The sequence below is a fragment of the Microcaecilia unicolor genome, chromosome 1 (genome assembly GCF_901765095.1).
Source record: "Microcaecilia unicolor chromosome 1, aMicUni1.1, whole genome shotgun sequence".
Classification (NCBI taxonomy): Eukaryota; Metazoa; Chordata; class Amphibia; order Gymnophiona; family Siphonopidae; genus Microcaecilia; species Microcaecilia unicolor.
In genome coordinates this window covers 529,199,808-529,220,022 of record NC_044031.1, presented here as the reverse complement: position 1 = coordinate 529,220,022, position 20,215 = coordinate 529,199,808, and the positions used below count along the sequence as shown (strand labels likewise).

The 20,215-nt window shown below is 42.0% G+C and overlaps 1 protein-coding gene and 1 long non-coding RNA gene across 2 annotated transcripts in view; one reads left to right on the top strand and one right to left on the bottom strand.

Moving 5' to 3' along the window:
• The window catches only part of RALYL (RALY RNA binding protein like), an 815,331-nt gene that overhangs the window by 771,939 nt on the left and 23,177 nt on the right, over positions 1 to 20,215 (bottom strand). The gene's annotated exons all lie outside the window — the stretch shown is intronic.
• LOC115478585 overlaps positions 1 to 20,215 on the top strand; it is a 50,152-nt gene that overhangs the window by 28,704 nt on the left and 1,233 nt on the right. Inside the window, exons 2-3 of the long non-coding RNA XR_003943549.1 lie at positions 1,923 to 1,967; positions 18,469 to 18,673. This is a non-coding gene — a long non-coding RNA (uncharacterized LOC115478585). The remainder of the gene's footprint in view (positions 1 to 1,922; positions 1,968 to 18,468; positions 18,674 to 20,215) is intronic.

Here is a 20,215-nt window from a genome sequence, read left to right as displayed (position 1 = left end):
CTGAAAAATGTGTGAAACAAGAAAAAAAAAGTCCCTAAAATTGGGGAGAAAAGCAAATTGAATGTAAACCTACTTGAAAATGTTTGCCATGTACATGCCCCTATTATTGTTAATTTATAGCAAAAAAAATGTTCATCCACATTTCTCCATGCTATAACTGCAATTTTAATTCAGTTTGTAAACTGGAAGGGTTTCCTGATATACAGTGGTGGAAATAAGTATTTGATCCCTTGCTGATTTTGTAAGTTTGCCCACTGACAAAGACATGAGCAGCCCATAATTGAAGGGTAGGTTATTGGTAACAGTGAGAGATAGCACATCACAAATTAAATCCGGAAAATCACATTGTGGAAAGTATATGAATTTATTTGCATTCTGCAGAGGGAAATAAGTATTTGATCCCCCACCAACCAGTAAGAGATCTGGCCCCTACAGACCAGGTAGATGCTCCAAATCAACTCGTTACCTGCATGACAGACAGCTGTCGGCAATGGTCACCTGTATGAAAGACACCTGTCCACAGACTCAGTGAATCAGTCAGACTCTAACCTCTACAAAATGGCCAAGAGCAAGGAGCTGTCTAAGGATGTCAGGGACAAGATCATACACCTGCACAAGGCTGGAATGGGCTACAAAACCATCAGTAAGACGCTGGGCGAGAAGGAGACAACTGTTGGTGCCATAGTAAGAAAATGGAAGAAGTACAAAATGACTGTCAATCGACAAAAATCTGGGGCTCCACGCAAAATCTCACCTCGTAGGGTATCCTTGATCATGAGGAAGGTTAGAAATCAGCCTACAACTACAAGGGGGGAACTTGTCAATGATCTCAAGGCAGCTGGGACCACTGTCACCACGAAAACCATTGGTAACACATTACGACATAACGGATTGCAATCCTGCAGTGCCCGCAAGGTCCCCCTGCTCCGGAAGGCACATGTGACGGCCCGTCTGAAGTTTGCCAGTGAACACCTGGATGATGCCGAGAGTGATTGGGAGAAGGTGCTGTGGTCAGATGAGACAAAATTGAGCTCTTTGGCATGAACTCAACTCGCCGTGTTTGGAGGAAGAGAAATGCTGCCTATGACCCAAAGAACACCGTCCCCACTGTCAAGCATGGAGGTGGAAATGTTATGTTTTGGGGGTGTTTCTCTGCTAAGGGCACAGGACTACTTCACCGCATCAATGGGAGAATGGATGGGGCCATGTACCGTACAATTCTGAGTGACAACCTCCTTCCCTCCGCCAGGGCCTTAAAAATGGGTCGTGGCTGGGTCTTCCAGCACGACAATGACCCAAAACATACAGCCAAGGCAACAAAGGAGTGGCTCAGGAAGAAGCACATTAGGGTCATGGAGTGGCCTAGCCAGTCACCAGACCTTAATCCCATTGAAAACTTATGGAGGGAGCTGAAGCTGCGAGTTGCCAAGCGACAGCCCAGAACTCTTAATGATTTAGAGATGATCTGCAAAGAGGAGTGGACCAAAATTCCTCCTGACATGTGTGCAAACCTCATCATCAACTACAGAAGACGTCTGACCGCTGTGCTTGCCAACAAGGGTTTTGCCACCAAGTATTAGGTCTTGTTTGCCAAAGGGATTAAATACTTATTTCCCTCTGCAGAATGCAAATAAATTCATATACTTTCCACAATGTGATTTTCCGGATTTAATTTGTGATGTGCTATCTCTCACTGTTACCAATAACCTACCCTTCAATTATGGGCTGCTCATGTCTTTGTCAGTGGGCAAACTTACAAAATCAGCAAGGGATCAAATACTTATTTCCACCACTGTATAAACAGTAAAAATAATTTGTGTTGGAAACAAAAACACACATACTTATAATGTTTCACCTTGAACTTTTTATCCTATTAGCTTATGCTATTTCTTTGCTTAATGACAGCTATAAATTTCCTGCAGATGCATGCTGTCTGGAAGAACTTCAGTTCTGCAATAGAGTACCAGGTGAGTGCTGTTTCCATATTTAGAATTTCTTTCTGGACAAATCTCTCTTGTCGTCCCCCTTCTCCTCCTCTGCTAACTCCAGGCTTCGTTCCTTTTCCCTCGCGGCACCTTATGCCTGGAATAGACTTCCTGAGCCTGTACGTCTAGCTCCATCTCTACCTGTTTTCAAATCTATGCTGAAAACCCAACTTTTCACCACTGCTTTTGGCTCCTAGCCACTACTCAATTGCCTCCCCTTGTTCCTTCTCACCCAGTACTTCCCTTACCCTTAATTTGTCTTGTCTGTCTGTATTATATTTTTAGATTGTAAGCTCTATTGAGCAGGGACTGTCTCTCTATGTCAGGTGTTCAGCGCTGCATGCGTCTGTAGCGCTATACAAATGTTAATAATAATAATAGATATCTTTCACAGCAGCACAGCTATCTTACTTATCCCTAAGATCAAGGGCATTGTTCATGAATATCTAAAACAAGTAGACAGATTTTATTTTTAATCATCTATGTAGATGCTAAACATTACATATATGTGGAAGACAATTATCAAAGGCATTTACCCAAGTAAACAGCAGTTTGCATGGTGATTTTTATTTGCCTCAGAATTGCCTTTCTCTGCCCAGCCAAAAATACATGCAGGCTCCCACAATGAGCATAATTTTAACCAGGTTAAAAAGAGGCATTCCCTGGTTTATGCTTAGGCTGGGAGAGTAGATATGTGAGTAAATGCAATGTTCAGATGCATGCCTGCTGCACTGCCCATGCTCAGCCACCCGCACAAACAGAAGATGCATGGTACATAACTGCTTTCAGTACATATATTTTTGAACTGCTGTGTGGTAACATGATCTAAGGAAACCTCACAAGCAGAGTTCATTATAAAGTCAAAAGAAAACTTTATTGGTGGAAAATAATTATTTTATTTATTTATCATTTTACTTAATTACATTCACATTTATCACATAAATGTAAGGAAATACAGAAATTAATATAAAAAGGAAAACATTTTCTCTCAACAATATATATTTACATAATTGTCCACAATTGGAAGATCCAAGATCAGGAAAACAATCTTAAAGAAAATAAGAAAAACTCAGGTTAATCTTACACTTCACATTTTCTGAGGGAGGAAGGTTAATCGGTCATTGCAGCCGGTACAGTGGTAACTGAAGGAAGTTGCTGCAGAGCATTCTTCATCTGTTTCCACAAACTCTTATAATTTCTTAGGTTCAAACAAATAAGTAATAAGGAAATAAAACACTTACAAGGGAATCGCACTAGGAAGGTCCCACCTAGGGCAATGATTCCTGGCTTAAAAGCCAAGACTTCACACCTCCCAGTCTGCGATTCCCTTGATGTGTCAGGAAATATATGCATCTTGGAACCCAAAAAACTATCAACCATGTATCGGAAATACAATTTCAAAACATTGTTCCTATCTAAATCAAAGACGAAAGTCACTAATAATATAACTCTATCTATAACTTCTGAATTTTCCAAAATGTCGGTTAAACTTACATCTCTTTTCTCTGATAAAGAAGATTTATAAAGGAAATATAATTTTAGTCGCCAATAGGTGGCTATCAGAAGGTATTAGCAAAGTATCAGAGAAATATTTCTTCAAGAATTCAGTAGCTGATATATAGGATATTATAGGTAAATTTATCATTCTTAAGTTTTTTTCCCTTAATTGGTTCTCCAGAAATTCCAATTTTTACAAGAAAGATAACTATTCTTCATTACCAAATTGTCTGATTTACATAGAGAAGCCATTTCCGTAATCAAAGTCTCTATTTTTATATCTTGGACTTCCACTTTGTTAGATAGGTATTAATATAAATTCTTTAACTCACATAGTGAAAAATTTTAAACATCTGAAGAAGAGAGTTATTCACATTCTACTGCAGTTCCTATAGTACGTCCATTATGACATTATGACATTATTGGCTTCACCAAGTCCAATTTCTCCACAGAAACCGCTCCAGATATCTTTGGGGGGAAGAGCTCACTCTCCAATCCCCCAGTTGGTTTATTGTCCGAGTCGATGCTGCGCCAGGACCTCCTCGGGTCACGTGAAAATCCTAATCCACTTCGGGCGTTTCCATTATTGACCTCCATAGCGAAGCAATACTGTTTCCGGGTCTTGGAGGGGTCGTGCCAACAGGGGGACTCAAAGTCACTCCCTCTCCACTGAGATTCGGCAATAAAGCCTTGCTGTTCCCCGAAGCAGGAACCGATATCCCTGACGTTATGACCCCGAATCTCTCCAAAATAGACTGAGAAGTGGTGGGAACCCCAGCCATGTTCGAGGAGGGAAACATCATGGCTTTGCCTTTTCTCTTCCCCATTCTCTGGGGAGCACGCCTTCTTCTTCAGGCATTTTGGTGTAAAACGGGAACTCAACTAGCGTACGTCCTCCCTCAACGTCATCTTGGATCCTCCAGGTTGGGACACTCTTTGTCTGGTTTCTCCTCAGAGGCCTGTCTGATATGGGAACCCTAAGCATAGCCCTCTGAGTCATTGAAACACGGAAGCCCCTCCACCACTTACAAGGTGGTGTCCCTTCGGAGGGGTGGTGGAAAATAATTAAAGCAATGCAGTCTGTTCTTCTCACAGGCTCACTTTGTCCTTGGCAACAATCACCATTACTCCCTTCTCTCTCAACGCCTCAAGCTTCTTCAATATAGTTCCAGTTACTCATAAATCCAGGCCTGGCTCCAAACAGGGCACTCTGGACCTGGGTCTTCACAGATAAATAAAGGCATTCTTTTACTTTTGCAGTCTTTGGTTACTCTTTCATGCACTCCCTGGGCTTATACAGGGTGCAAGCCTCAGAGCAAGGGCCATTCTCCACTTCTCTGGGACTTTCCCCCACAGGTACTTCAGTTCAGCCACACTTTAGGGCGGGTACTTTCCCTTGCAGCTTCTCTCTCTCTCTCCTGGAGACCTCTTGCCTCAGAGTCCCCATCTCTCCAGGGCGTTTAACCACCTCCCAGCCTGAGCCCCATCCCTCTCACTCAGCCTCTGACATATAGGTTTATCACCACCTGCTGTAAGGTGGCTAACCTGCAACCTCATGGGCCGATGGTCAGAAGCCCTGCGCTATTCCAAACAGCGCTCTAAAAATAGCGTCAGAACAGCGCGGGACTATAACTCCCCTGTAATCAAAGCTAATAGCAAGCAAATTTATGAGCGCTATTAGCTCTGATCATAGGGGTACTTCTCCGGGAGGATTGTACCTGGGCATGCGACCAAGGCACAATCCTCTCACAAAAGTTGTTTGACAGGTCCGGGCTGTCAAAAGCCCTGATCTGTCAAACAGCAGAAGAGGTTTGACAGGTCCGGGATTTTCTCCTGTCAAACCTAAGCCCGCTCCCCCCCAAACACAAAATCTGGAGGTCCGGCCCCCCCAAAGCACAAAACCTGGGCGGGGCTAAACTTCCATATATGGGTTAAGAACCGCCCGGCACATCCCAAGATGCACCGGGCAGGGTGGGATGCCACCATTTTGGGAAGGCACCCGAAAAGGAGTGAGGAACTGCTAGTCCCTCACTCCTCCCACTAGCATGACCATGAGGTAGGCTGCTGGTGGGAGGGGGTGGATAGATAGCAGTCCCAATGGACCACCGGGGCGTATTTGTTTGGTGGGGGAGGTGGGAGGGAGGGAAGCTAGCGGTCCCACTAGACCACCAGGGTTTTTGTTCTTTGGGGGTGGGGAGCCTGGAGGTCCACCGGACCTCCAGGTCTTGTGTTTTAGGGTTGCAGTCTTAGGTTTGACAGGTCCGGGAGAAAATCCCGGACCTGTCAAACCTCTTCAGTGGGTCTCCCTCATTCCTTCCTTGCTAGCAAACCCTAACGCCAGCTCCTAGCTGGCGTAAGGTTCCCAGTGGTAGCAGAGCCCTTGTTTGGTGCGCTGCCCACTCATCATGAGGGATGAATCGGGAGACCCTTGTTTGCATACATTTCCATGCAATTAGCGTTCAGAGCCGGCAAGTGCATTATTACACACGCTCACTAGCTGTGATCATCGGGTGGGTGCAAACACAGACACTAGTATGGTGCTACTGGCCTCTAGCACTCGTGTTTGCTTCTGATTATCGGCCCATCAGTGAGGGGGGGGGGGTGTTTTTATGGACACCTGTACTATACCACTTACTCCCTCAGATGCTGATTTTCAAAGGTAAATAATGTGCAAAATTTCCCTTTGAAAAGTGGCTGCAATATAGAGTTGAACTTTAGAAAGGACAATCAAATCAGGTTGGGACATTTTAAGTTTCACTAGAAGTTGAAAATAAGATCTGCCATTGTGGAGCCTGTTCTAAAATGCATAGCTAAATATGCATTCACGTGCTGGTTACGTTGGGCATGAACATCTATTTTATAGACATGAATGTCAAAATGTTCACGTGCTGGCACGCAGACTTTATGTTGTGAAACAGCAACATAAATCTTTATGCATCTGGACATAAACATTTACCTTAGCCATTTCAGAAACATAGACATTCAATGTTCCCAAAGCTGTCTCAGATCCTGGTATCCCTTGCATGCTTCCATTTTGGTGCAGAGAGCAATCACAGGGAGAGTAAGGAGGTGATTTCCCCGAAGCCATCCAGTGGAGTGCAGCTCAGTTGGAGCACAATTCTGAAACCTAGACAAACCAGGTAGCAGGTCTAAATCTGACATTCTTTTGAACATAGACATTCATTACCCTTCTGCAATGGGGAATGAATGTCTACATTTTAGGAATGAATGTCTACATTTTGGGCCTGCCTTGACCCACCTACAACATGCCCAGACCATGCCCCCTTACCATGTGGATGTTTTTAGGTTATAGATGTTCATATTCTGGCTTTGTAAAATCAGGCTTTAGATGTTCATGCCATGTGAACATCTAAATGCTGATTTATTGATGTTTAAAACTCAAATAGTGCTTCTAAAATAAGCAACATGGTAAAACACAAATGCGGGCTGCTCAAAAATTTGCAACAAAAGAAAAGAAACCCCAGGAGGTCTCACCTGCAGACTTAGTGACAGAGAAAAAAGAGAGCTGAACGGGATGGGTACTTATAGCTCAGACGGGCAGGCAAAGGATGCCCATGTTTAAGAAGGATCCTCAAAAGAATGTTAAAATCAAGTGTTTAGTAGAGAGGAGCAGCATTCCTCAATTTTGACTTTGTTATTCAGTCAGTATTTGCTGTATTCGTTGTATCAGCCTTTTTTTTTTATAGCATCTTATAAATGAAAAATTCAAGTGCCAATACAAATGTATAGCTGCTAAATACAGACTCCAACTAGTGCTCTCCAGAACCACTTCAGTTTTCCTCTAATTCATTCATGGAGTTAGAAAACATCCAGAAAATAAAACCTCTGTAGAGTTCCTTTCAAAACAATTATAAATATTTTCAGGGCCCTTTTACTAAAATGCACTAAAATCTCGGCTTAAGGTGTGGTAATGCGAGATTTTATCAAGCGCTATGCCCAGGTTTAACACAGCACATTTAGGAATGTTTAAATATATATTTATTGCAGGTCATGTGCAAATGTTGTCATTAGAACGCAGTACCGGCATAGAGTTAATGCAGGAGCACTTACCAACTCCTAATTAGAAGGCACTAAGTGCCCCTGCGTCAACTCAGTTAGCTAGTGAGTACATATTAAGCAGATGGTATGGGTACTCCCATGCCATCTGCCACTCAATGGAATGCAGTACCTATATGGTATAGGTCACCCAAATGTGGGTGCGGATCTCAGATTCACACATAAACTAATTAGTAAATTAGGCAATAACAGCTTATTATTGGAGTTGACAAGCACTTAATTGTCAGTAAAGCGAAGACACTTACGTGTAGCAGGTGTTCTCCTAGGACAGTAGGCCATCAGTTCTCACATGTGGGTGAAGTCATCCATGTCACCTGGTGTGGAACACTTTTATAGAGTGGTATAACTTTAAGAACATACAACAGCACCCCCACCACGCATGCGCGAGTGCCTTCCTTCCTGCCACAAGAGCGTGGGACCATCAGTACAGTAAAATAGCTATACAAAACAACTGCAGGGGGAAGTGGGAGGGTATGTGAGAATTGATGGCCTGCTGTGCTTGGAGAATACCTGCAACAGGTAAGTACCTTCACTTTCTCCAGGACAAGCAGGCCAGACAATTCTCACTTGTGGAAATCCCTAGCTACTAGGCTCATAAAACAACAACAGTAGGACAACTGGAACTCACAACAGTGAGTTCAAAATATTAAATAACCTGAAACTGTATACAAACCGTGTGAGAGTGCAGGCTTGAACAGAACAAAATGGGCCTAGGAGGGATTCTAGACCCCAAACAAATTCTGCAGAGCTATCTGTCCAAACTCCCAAACAAATTCTGCAGAGCTATCTGTCCAAACTGACTATCACATCAGTTATCTTGCTCAAGGTAATAATGAGATGTGAATGTGTGGACTGAAGACCACGTTGCAGACTTGCAAATTTCTTCTATAGAGGCTGATCTCAAGTGGTTTACCGACGTCACCAAGGCTCTGACACTATGAGCCTTGACATGACCCTCAAAAGTCAGCCCAGCTTCAGCATAAGTGAAAGATAAGCAATCTGCCAGCCAATTTGAGATTGTGTGTTTCCCAATGGTGACCCCCCCCCCCCCCCCCCCATTCTGTTGTGATAAAAAGAAATAAAAAGCTGAGTGGACTGTTTATAGACCCTGGTCTGCTCCAGGTAAAAGACCAATGCTTGCTTGCAGTCCAAGGTGTGCAGTGCATTTTCACCAGGATGAGCTTGAGTCTTAGGAAAAAATGTTGGATGGACAACAGACTGATTCAGATGGAACTCCGACATAACCTTAGGCAGGAACTTACGGTGCGTGTGGAGAACTACTCTGTTATGATGAAATTTTGTGTAAGGTGGGTCTGCTACTAATGCCTGAAGTTCACTGACTGTGAGCTGAAGTAACAGTCACCAAAAACAAGATCTTCCAGGCCAAGTACTTCAGAGGACAGTAGTCAAATGGTTCGAAAGGAGATTTCTTCAGCTGGGTGAGGATGATGTTGAGATCCCATGACACAGGCAGAGGTTTGACAGGGGGCCTGGTCAACAGCAAACCTCTCATGAAGCAAACAACTAGAGGGTGTCCAGAGAGGGGCTTACCTTCCACACGGTGATAGTAAGTACTAATTGCACTGAGGTGAACCCTTACGGAGTTGGTCTTAAGACCAGACTCACTGAGGTGCAGAAGATATTCAGGCAGGGTCTGTGTAGGGCAAGAAAGAGGATCTAGAGCCTTACCCTCACACCAGATAGCAAATCTTCTCCATTTGAAAGAATAAAACCTCTTGGTGGAATCTTTCCCGGAAGCCAGCAAGACCCTGGAGACACCCTCAGGAAGATGCAAAGAAGGAATGATAAGCTCTCAACATCCAGGCTGTGAGGGTCAGGGATTGGAGGTTGGGATGTAGAAGAAATCCCTCGTTCTGCATTATGAGGTTCAGAAAATGTTCCTATCTCCAAGGTTCTTTAGAAGATAACTCCAGAAGAAGAGGGAACCAGATCTGTCTATGCCAATATGGGGCTACTATGATCATGGTTCCCCAGTCTTGCCTGAGTTTCAGCAAAGTCTTACCCATGAGAGGGATGGGAGGATATTCAAACAGAAGGTCATGCCCCCAATGGAGGAGGAAGGCATCTGACGCTAGTCTGTCATGTGCCTGAGCCTGGAACAGTAATGAAGGACATTGTGATTGAATGGAGTGGCAAAGAGATCCACCAAAGGGGTGCCCCACACTCAGAAGATTTCATGGGCAATGCCCATGCTAAGTGACCACTCAGTCTGTTGGCCAGGCTTTTGGATTTGCCCGCCAGGTACATGGGTCTAAGAACTATCCTGTTCTGGACAGCCCATTGCCACATCTGGACAGCCTCCTGACACAGAAGGTATAATCCAATATCCTCTTGCTTAAGTACATAAGTACATAAGTAATGCCATACTGGGAAAAGACCAAGGGTCCATCGAGCCCAGCATCTTGTCCACGACAGCGGCCAATCCAGGCAATACATTGCAACCTGGCTGTACATTAGAATTGGTAAAATCTGGTTGAAAAGCCAATCTCTGAAAGCCTTTAGAGCACTGCAGATTGTCCGTAGCTCCAAAAGGTTGATGTGAAGATTTGTATCCCAAGATGACCAAGCACCTTGAGTGTGAAGCACATCCAAGTGAGCTCCCCACCCTAGGTGAGATGCATCTATCATCAGCAATGTCTGGAGCTGAGGAATTTGGAATGGAAGTCCCACAGTCAAATTAAAATGAACTGTTCATCAGAGAAGAGACTGAACCAACTCCGGCGTTACCTGGATGACGTCCATCAAGTTCCCAGAGGCCTGATACCACTGGGAAGCTAGAGTCCATTGGACGGCTCTTATGTGAAGATGTGACAAGGGAGTGACATGCATAGTGGAAGCCATGTGGCCTAGTAACCTCAACACCTGCCGAGCTGTGACCTGCTAGCTGGCTCAAATCCGAGTGGTGAATGTGACTAGTGTCCGCCCTTAGCACAGGGAGAAAGGCACATGCATGCTGTGTGTGTCTAGCAGGGCTCCAATGAGCTTCAATTGCTGAACTGAAAGCAGATGAGACTTGGGGTAGTTTAAAACAAACCCTTGTAGCTCTGGACTCCTGAGCACCATGCTTCAATATGCTCTTCAACAGCCAGTCATCCACATGGACTCCCAGTAGTAGCAATACTGCGACTACCACTAGACATTTGGTGAAAATCCTTGGTGCTGACGCAAGGCCAAATGGCAACATACGGTACTGAAAGTGATGTGTTACCACCAGAAATCTGAGATACTTCCTGAGGCCTGGAAGTATCGGGATATGAGTGTAGACATCCTTTAAGTCCAGAGAACATAGCCAATCTTGAGCCTAAATCATTGGGAGAAGGGTCCCCAAGGAAACCACCCTGAACTTTCTTTGATCAGGAATTTATTCATAGCCCTTAGTCTAGGATGGGATGCATACTCCCTGTCTTCTTTGGGACAACGAAGTACCTGGAATAGAATCCCTTCCCTTCATCCCCTGGTGGAATGGGCTCAACCACATGAGCCTTTACATTACATTCAATGCTTAAATGCTGCATATACCAAAACTGGTATATGCAGCTCACAATAAGAGATAAAATAGGAATATAATCCTAGAATTGCAACAATATAAGGAATATCGCTTTATAATAACATCCAATAGGATAATCAAGTCATAACCTATCACATACAACTATTTAAGCAATACCAACTTCTGAAATAGCCAAGTTTTTAAAGCTTTCCAAACCTTCACGTACATTTTGGTAATTTATTCCACAACTTGGCGGCTTGGCAGGTAAAAGGTACAGGGCGAAGGAAATTGCAAACTCAAATGCTGTCTTGAGCTAGTAACATTGTTCTTACAAAGTAATTCAAGTAGAGAAAGCATATATGGCAGGGCTAAGCCATCAATGATTCAAAAAACCAAGCAACATAACTTAAAAACAAAGCATGCTTCAGTTGGCAACCAATGAAGATTTAAAAGAAAGCGTTTGGCACCCTCAAATCTGTAAACTTTATAGATTAAACGAGCCACTATATTTTGTAATATTTCAACTCGTTTCCGAATGGCTTCAGTACAGCCTACAAAAATAATATTACAGTAGTCTAAATGTGCAACAAAAGTGTCTGTACTAGCAGACGAAACATTTCAGTGATAAAACATGATCTAACATCTTAATCTCCACAGTAATATAAACACCTTAGTGGACAATATTTGAACATGAGGTTCAAAGGAAAGTGCACTATCTAGAACAGGGTTGTCCAACATCAGTTCTTGAGGACCGCAATCCAGTCGGGTTTTCAGAATTTCCCCAATGAATATGCATGAGATCTATTTGTATGCAATGCCTCCATTGTATACAAATAGATCTTATGCATATTTATTGGGGACATTCTGAAAAACCGACCTGGACAGCCCTGATCTAGAATCACCCCTAATATTTTCAACTGTGATTCAATCTTATAAATGACCCCATCAATTACAACATTACTGACAGAACACAATTTACGTGGATGACTGAATCAAAAATTTAGTATTTTCTGGGTTTACTTTCAATTCAACCAACCTTGCCCATGACCTTAAGCAGTTCAACGCCTGTTTAATCTTAACTGTTATTGATGAAATACCTGCATCTCAAGGAATAAAGGTAGTTATATCATCCGCATAAAAGGGTGCAGCCACAGTGCCTCCAACTTACATACCAGAAGAGCCAACAGAACATTGAACAATGATGGAGACAATGGGGAACCCTAAAGAACACTGCATACTGATGACCATTTCTGAGAAAACTGCACCCTCATTTTTACCTGATACTGCCTCTTAGTAAGGAACTCTGAACCAATCCAAAACTACTCCAGCCATACCATAATCACTCATTGTACTCAACATAATATTATGATTGACTAAAGGCAGAGCGTTCCTCTGCAAATACTTCTTTGTGATGAGAGCTGAAGCAAGATGCTCTCGGAGGGCAATTTGGTGGTCTATGATGCCAAGTTAGGGCATAACCAAGATGGACTATTTAGAGAGCCCACCAGTCGGAGGTTACAAGCAGTCACCTTTCTTGGAAAAAACTTAGACTCCCTCCTCCTCCCCACCGGTAGGTCATTTTGAATGGTCACTGTTACAGACGCTATGCTCTGATGGAGCCAGTCTAAAACATTTACCCAGTTTTGACTGGGAAGCAATGTTTCCTCTAAGGAGTGTCCTGGAATGTGCACATTTTTTTTCAAATGAGCAACAAGTTTTAAAAACCAACAATTTTTGAGTGCCAGTATTAGCAATGCATTTCTGTATGTAGCACAAACACACATTTTTGTGAGCAGCCATGTAAAATCTGTGAGTAATGCTCCTAAAATGTATAAGCAATCGTTCATGCGATTCTCTTAGAGGGAACATTGCTGGGACACCATCTGGGCCTTAGAAGCATGCTGTTGATGAGAACGAGCATGCTGCAGCTGAGCTTGTGAGGAAAGCGAAAAGGAGTGTACTTACACCTCTGTGATTAGTAGGGACCTCTCTCCGACTTGACCAAAAACATCCTGGATGAGAAGGATGCAGAAGGCATCTGGAGGGAGTATCGATCATATCAGTGTACCTTTTTATGAGGTTCGCGACCTCCTCCACATTCTCTCCAATAAAGATTATCCCCCTGGCATGTAGCATCCGCATATTTCTGTTGAACCACTGGGTCCAAGTCAGAGACACACATCCATGAGAGTATGTGTATCACTATACTTTGGGCAGAAATCCTGGATGCCACATCAAAAGTATTATAAGCGCCCCTGATGCCTTCTACTGTTTGGCCAGCTAGCAAAGAGATTTGGCCTGCTCTAGTGGGAGAGAATGCACCAAATCAGTCGTACTGCGCACCAGGTTCTGCAAGTAGAGGCTCGTATAGAACTGGTATGACAGTACACTGGAGATGAGCATTGAAGCCTGATACATCTTCCGCCCAAAGTTTGAGATTATCTGCCTAAGAACACCAAAGCAAAGTCTCTGGAACTTCTGGCTCATTTGAGCGTGGATTCCACCGCCAGGGAATAATGAGGCAACTGTGGCATATCAAACTCAGGAAAACTCTGGATCTGATACATGGTATCAATTTTCTCAGGGAGGACAGGGACCAAGAGAGGGTCTCCCAGGTCTGCACCTGAACATCCTGCAATATTTTGTGAAGCGGGACAATCACAGTCTTTCAAGGAGGAGAGTTGTAGTCCAGGACCTTGAACATCTCATCCCTGGGCTCGTCCTCCATTTCCAAATGAATTGCATCCACCATTTCCTTCACAAAAGCTGTGGAGAGGCTCTCAGGAGACTTTCACCTCTCCACTGGTGTGGAGGGGTCTGATATCATAGGACTCCTCCTCAAAAAAGTACCTTAGGCCTTCATCAGACACCCATGAGTGCTCCATTTCAGTGTCAGCAAAGAACTCCTCATGGAAGGGCTGAGACCGAGCCTGCCTCAACTATGCACACTGGAATGGGGATTCCCACAGGTATGGAAGAAGTTGCCATGGGAGTCCTGCAGTGATGGAAGAAGTTGCCATGGTATTCCTGTGGGAGAGCAGCCAATATCTCTGGTGACTACAGAATGAGGCTTGGAATGTACTGCAAGAGGCAACTGGAGCAGAATGAGGCTTGGAATATACAGAGATGGCCAGTTGGAGCACCAGAATGAAGCCTGGAATGTCTAGAAAGGCAGCTGGTACACCAGACTGAGGCTTGGAACACTCATTGGTTGAATAGTGAATACAATCCAAAAGACCATAGGAGGCTGTTGAGATTGGGAGGAAACAAAAGACTGTGAGCAGGTAAATAATAGCATTGACTCCTGCAGGTACAGGTGGGGATGGAGAATATTAATTTAGGGGATGGCTGGGGATGGAATGGATCTTAGCAGGTATGAGTGGGCATGAGTTAGATTTCACTGGGAATGGGCAGGGATGGATGAAATTTCTGGCCCTGTGCAACTCTCTATTACGCACGAATCTGCCCTGTACCCTATCCTATAACATACACACTTAAATTTCATAGCATGCAAATCCGAAGAGGGAGGGCCATGGGCAGATTGGGGCATTCCCAGAAATTAGGCATGACATTATAGAATACCTGCATTTGTATGCCTATCTACCATCAGTTGGGTGCCAACATTTACACCAGCCTTTGGGAAGCATAGATGTTTGCGCCCAAAGTTAGGCGCAGAAGATGCAAATGCGGCTGGATTCAGTAAATGGCTATCAAACTTTGGCACTGATAAACATCAGTGTTGAGTGCAATTCTATAAATGGTGCACACCCTTTACACAATTGCACTTAGTGCCAATTCTCATGCCAGACTTACTCGACAGAAACCTAGTGTAAATGCTAGCACTCAAATTAGGCACACTTAAGCCATATTCTTTAACTTCAAATGCAACTTTTTAGAACTCCCTTGACACACCCATAGCCATGCCTCCTTTTGAGTTACACGCTAGTAGAGTTAGGCATCATGCCTTATAGAATAGCATGCAGCCAGATGTGTGCACAAATTTTACTGAATGCAAAATAACATCAATAACTGGTTGTTAGCACTCAATTACTGAGGTTAATTAGCTTGTTACTCAATTAATTTGTGATCGCAACTTCGGCACACACTCAAATTTGAGCACACAATTCTGGGTGTCATATATAGAATCTGGAAGATACCAACCAACAAGTGCAGCCCCTCACTGATGCTTTTTTATTATTTTGTACGTAGGGGACAGGGTTGCTTGAATAAAGATTGTATAAAGTTCATTTTAAAATTATATATTTCTATAAGTTCACAATGAGAAAAATAAATGAAAAACACAGCCAATTTAGCAATAGTTATGAATATATATCTGTTAGAAGTACTCGAATACACATCTGTGACAGATACTTGCAGTGAAATTCACTACTGTACAGTATCATAATTAGAAATTTGCAAAGATTAATACTTAAATACATCATAACTAGCTATTTCATTTTCCTCCTACTGGTAATGTAAATGTCATGAGTTTCCTACTTAATCGAGCAATGTTTGTTTACATGTGATACAATGAGGGGCATTTTTGATATGACGTCTCAAGTCCAATTTTGGACGTTTTGCTAAAAACGTCCAAAATTCAAGTGGGGAATGTAGCCATTTTCAAAATCAAAAAATGTCTCTTTTTTTCAAAAATGGCTATTTGCTAGATTTTTGTGGTCCATTTTGGAAAAAAAAAAGTTCAAGTGAAAAAAGCACAAAATCAAGCCATTGGGATATAGGAAGAGCCAGTAATCTTAGTAGACTGGCCACACAGACATCCCAGGAGAGCAATGGGGTACCCTAGGGGGCACTACAGTGGACTTCAAATAAATGCTCCCAGGTGAGCCCTCCAAACCCCACTACCCCCAACTATACACCACTACAACAGCCCTTATGGGTGAAGGGGGCACATATATGTGGGTACAGTGGGCTTCTGGTGAGTTTTGGAGGGCTCACAGTTTCCACCACAAGTGTAATAGGTAGGAGAAGGTATGAGCCTGGGTCCACCTGTCTACAGTGCACTGCACCCACCACTACACTACTCCAGGGACCTACTTGATGCTGTAATGGACCTGAGTATAACATCTGAGGATAGCTTAGAGGCTGGTAAGTAATGTTTTTAATCACATTGGGGGGGGGGGGGGTAGGAGAGGGGGGTCAGTGACCATTGGGGGAGTAAGGGGAAGTCATCCACACTGCACTGCACCAGCTATAGTTAACACAAAGCTAAGTCTGTACGATTTCATTTATTAGATGCAGAGATTGTTCCTGATGTTCTCTGATTAGATAGTGGTGTGGAGGTAGGGTTTGCTATGATGGTGATACAGGTGGTTTCACATATCTCGAGCCTTCGAGTCACGGTGAAACACCAAAAAAACTGAGCACATTAAAAAAATTTTTTTCATAAATCTTTGGTTTGAAGTTGATTTCTTATAGCAGTTTATTTATTTATTTTTAGTTACTTTTGGTTTCTGTAACATTTTGTAGTATACTAATTGGGAACCAAATAATTTCTTAAACCCAGGATTAGCTTTTGGTATAAATTACATGCCAAACAGAGAGGTTAATCAGCATACATAAAAAGTACACAAACAAACAAAGCAACACTGGGCCTTCAAGACTGAGACAACAGGAGTATTTTATTGGTAAATGACCCGACACGAGCCATGTTTCGGCGTTAAATAACACCTGCCTCATGGGTCTATAATAACAAAACATACATAAATATGTAGTTCATGTTAAAAAATAAATGATTACATAACAGTATGATGTTTAGAAAAACATTCATAAAATGAATTGCAAAACATAAAATAGATAAAACAATGTAATGATAAAAATCAACCATAAGATAGGGTATAAAGCATAATTAAAGTTTAAAAAACATATTAAGAAACTCATCACTGTAAATGATATGTTTTAGCATATCTTAAAACATCATACTGTTATGTAATCATTTATTTTTTAACATGAACTATATAATTACTGTATAAATTACTTATATCCTGCAACATACCTCACAAAGTTCAGTGCAGCTAACAAGAAAGGGCAAAGAATGCCTAGGAGAATGACAATTCTATTAACAGATTAAATCTCTTTTATTTTGTGGATAAAATACATTTTTCAAACAAATGTTTTCAGTGATTTACAACATAATTTACACTGTTATTACCCTTACTGAAACAGCAAAGCAGGAAAGAAGCATGAAGAGCCTCAAGTGGAACAACCTTTATTAGAAGACCTGACACTGGCCAAGTTTCAGCAATATGCCTGCTTCAAGGGTCAGCTGTTGCTATTGTCCCAAAGATAAATGATCCAATGGTTAGTAATCCAACATGTATTCAATTTACTGTAGTAGGAAAAAACTTGAGTCAGGAAAACGCCATTGAAAGCTCCTTTGTTCTAGAAACGTTGTTTCCTACTAAGGTAAATTGAATAAGTGTCAGGTCTTTTAATAAAGTTGTTCCACACACTAATACTTGAGGCTCTTCGTGGTTGTTTCTTGCTTTGCTGCTTGTCCTGTGCTATTGATTCCCTCTCTTCTGTTTGGTTCATCCTTACTGAAATAGGCATTAGATTCCACCACTTAAGCAACCTGCTAAGGAAATGATAATGTAAACACAGATTTATATAATACTTTTTTTGGATTTGGAATGTGAAAATCTAGATAACACCTGAAAGTTTTAACACAATTTCTGTCCAGAAGATCAAAAAGATTTGACATATATCCTGGCGTATCCCTTGTATGGAAAAATGACCCTTAGCAGAAGTACCATGAGACTACTGCTAGAGGTGCCATTTTAAGGGTGGCACCAGATGGGAAGGAGAAACTGGGTATGGCTCCTATCAGACACCACTATACCACCAGGGATTAGACTTTGGTGGTAGGGGATCCTTTGGGGCGGGGCTTGCTCGGAGGGGGGGGACAGCAGCATGGCCCCTAGATGACGAGGACAGAGAGCATCAGGCCATGGCTCTGAGGCCCAAAACTCCAGGCAGTTAGAATAAACACAAGCTGCACTATTCATTTACGATGGTAGTCAGCAACTTGTGGGACTGTGACACAGCAGGCTGCTGACTCCCATGATAAATCAGGTGCAATAGAAGCTTGGCTTTTACTGAAATTTGATAACTTCCTCCCTCAGTGTTATAACTGCGTAGCTAACTGGACTGCTATTTATACGGTCCTACTGAGCAAAATTACTTAATATTCCTGAGAAAGATAAAACTTTTCTTGATATATAGAATCTAGACCTATATGTGCGGGTACATGATTTTTATGCTTATTTTACGATAAGTACTGGTTTTCTTTTTTTGTTAATTGGTATTATTTAAATTTTGTTTTTTTGTAATCTTTGTTCTTATTATAATTGTTTGAAGTATTTTCTCATTTGTACATCACAGTGAACTCTAATTTTGAGGAAACTTTGCAGCCTATAAGAGCCATATTGATACTGATACTTGGTCAGTTAGCTTTGCAAGCAGCAACATGGCATATCACCGGTGCTTGAATAATGACCACCTCCACCCAGACTCTGCCCCCAACTGCCCTGGTACTGCCTGAACAGTGCCGTACTGGTCAGAGAGGATACCCAGTGATATAACCTGGGTAAGTACCACTGAGTATCGCCTATTGACCCACTCAGCACAATATAAATAAGGATGAGCCTCTCCTGCCCAGTATTTTGAATATCAGACCCTTTATTATTATGTTTTTTTTAACTTAGAGGACAACACTGTGCCCCATCAATGATTTGTTCGGAGGCCATAATGAGACTATTTATAGGAAACAGACAGATAAGGTCACAGTCTACTTATTTTCAGTTGTAAACAGTAAAACATAATTGGCAAAGCTCAAATAATTGCAATAGCAACGCACTGAACTATGAACTATAATGTCTAATTTTAATTTAATAAATAATTTAACATGGCTTTTTTGCCACAGGAACATTATCTTTTTATTGCATTTTCCCAATAATATTAAACAATCTTTCTGTAATGTCAGATCCTGGGAATCTTATAGCAGTATGTAATGCTATCTTAAATACAACTTTTTAATATAAAAATACAGTAATCTGGTTAAGTGAAAAAATTAAACACTCTACCATATAACATGTTAAAGCCTACAAAGCACAGCTAAATCACCATCAACTGCTGGCTATGATACATATCCAACTAATTTTACTCCTATAATATAAGGGTGCTATATGTTTTTTTATATACATGTTTTAATTAAATGGTTTCCAAATATGGCAGACTAACATTTCTGATAACATTTTATTGCTTAGCATCTGCAATCTAGATACATCCAGTTTTGAGATCTTATTTTCTAGTGCAACCATGTGTGGTCAACTAAATAAATTAAAAGCTTTGTATTTCCTCCCCATATTGCACTAAGTCAGTGCTTTTCTGCCTCTCAAAGCTAGGGTATATTAGGTTCCAAATCACAGCATAGCACATTAGGCTCTTTCTTGTACTACAGCACTGCAATACATCATCCACACTGCATATAATATCCCCTTACACATTAGAATTCTAGTGTCATCGCACCATTTTATTTTCCCTTCCACATCATTATGCACTATGTTCCTTTCTTATCACAGTATGTTAAGTTTATATGCACACCATCACATACAAGGAATCCCTTTCATATGCTAGTCTATTTGTTTATAATTGTTAAAGTGGAGAAGCAGACTGCCTTCCATACCTTTTACTTCATGTTAACTTACTTCCTCATACTCAGCACAAGGAACACTGCTTAGATAGCCCCTCCTCATTATCTAGCACTTGACTTCTATCCATACTGAAGAATATTAGGCTCTGTTATGTACTGCATCTCATTTTATTGTAATCTACCTTGCAGCTAACAGTGGGATAGGAGAAAATCCAATCAAAGGAAACAAATGAAATAAATGTAATACTGTGTGTGACTGTAATTGACTGAAATTAGACTGGGTTGGGGTGGCTCACTCCATACTGTACTGGTTACGAAAGCTTGGGCATCAGTTCTAAATTTATATTGGTTGCTTACATTCTAATAAAGAGACATAAAAACATAGTATAGTAGAGTCATTGGTTTCCTAAGGATTCAGGATTCAGTAACCTGCGGGATCCCGGTACCACAGGTAGCTGAATCCTGCCTAAAAAGGCA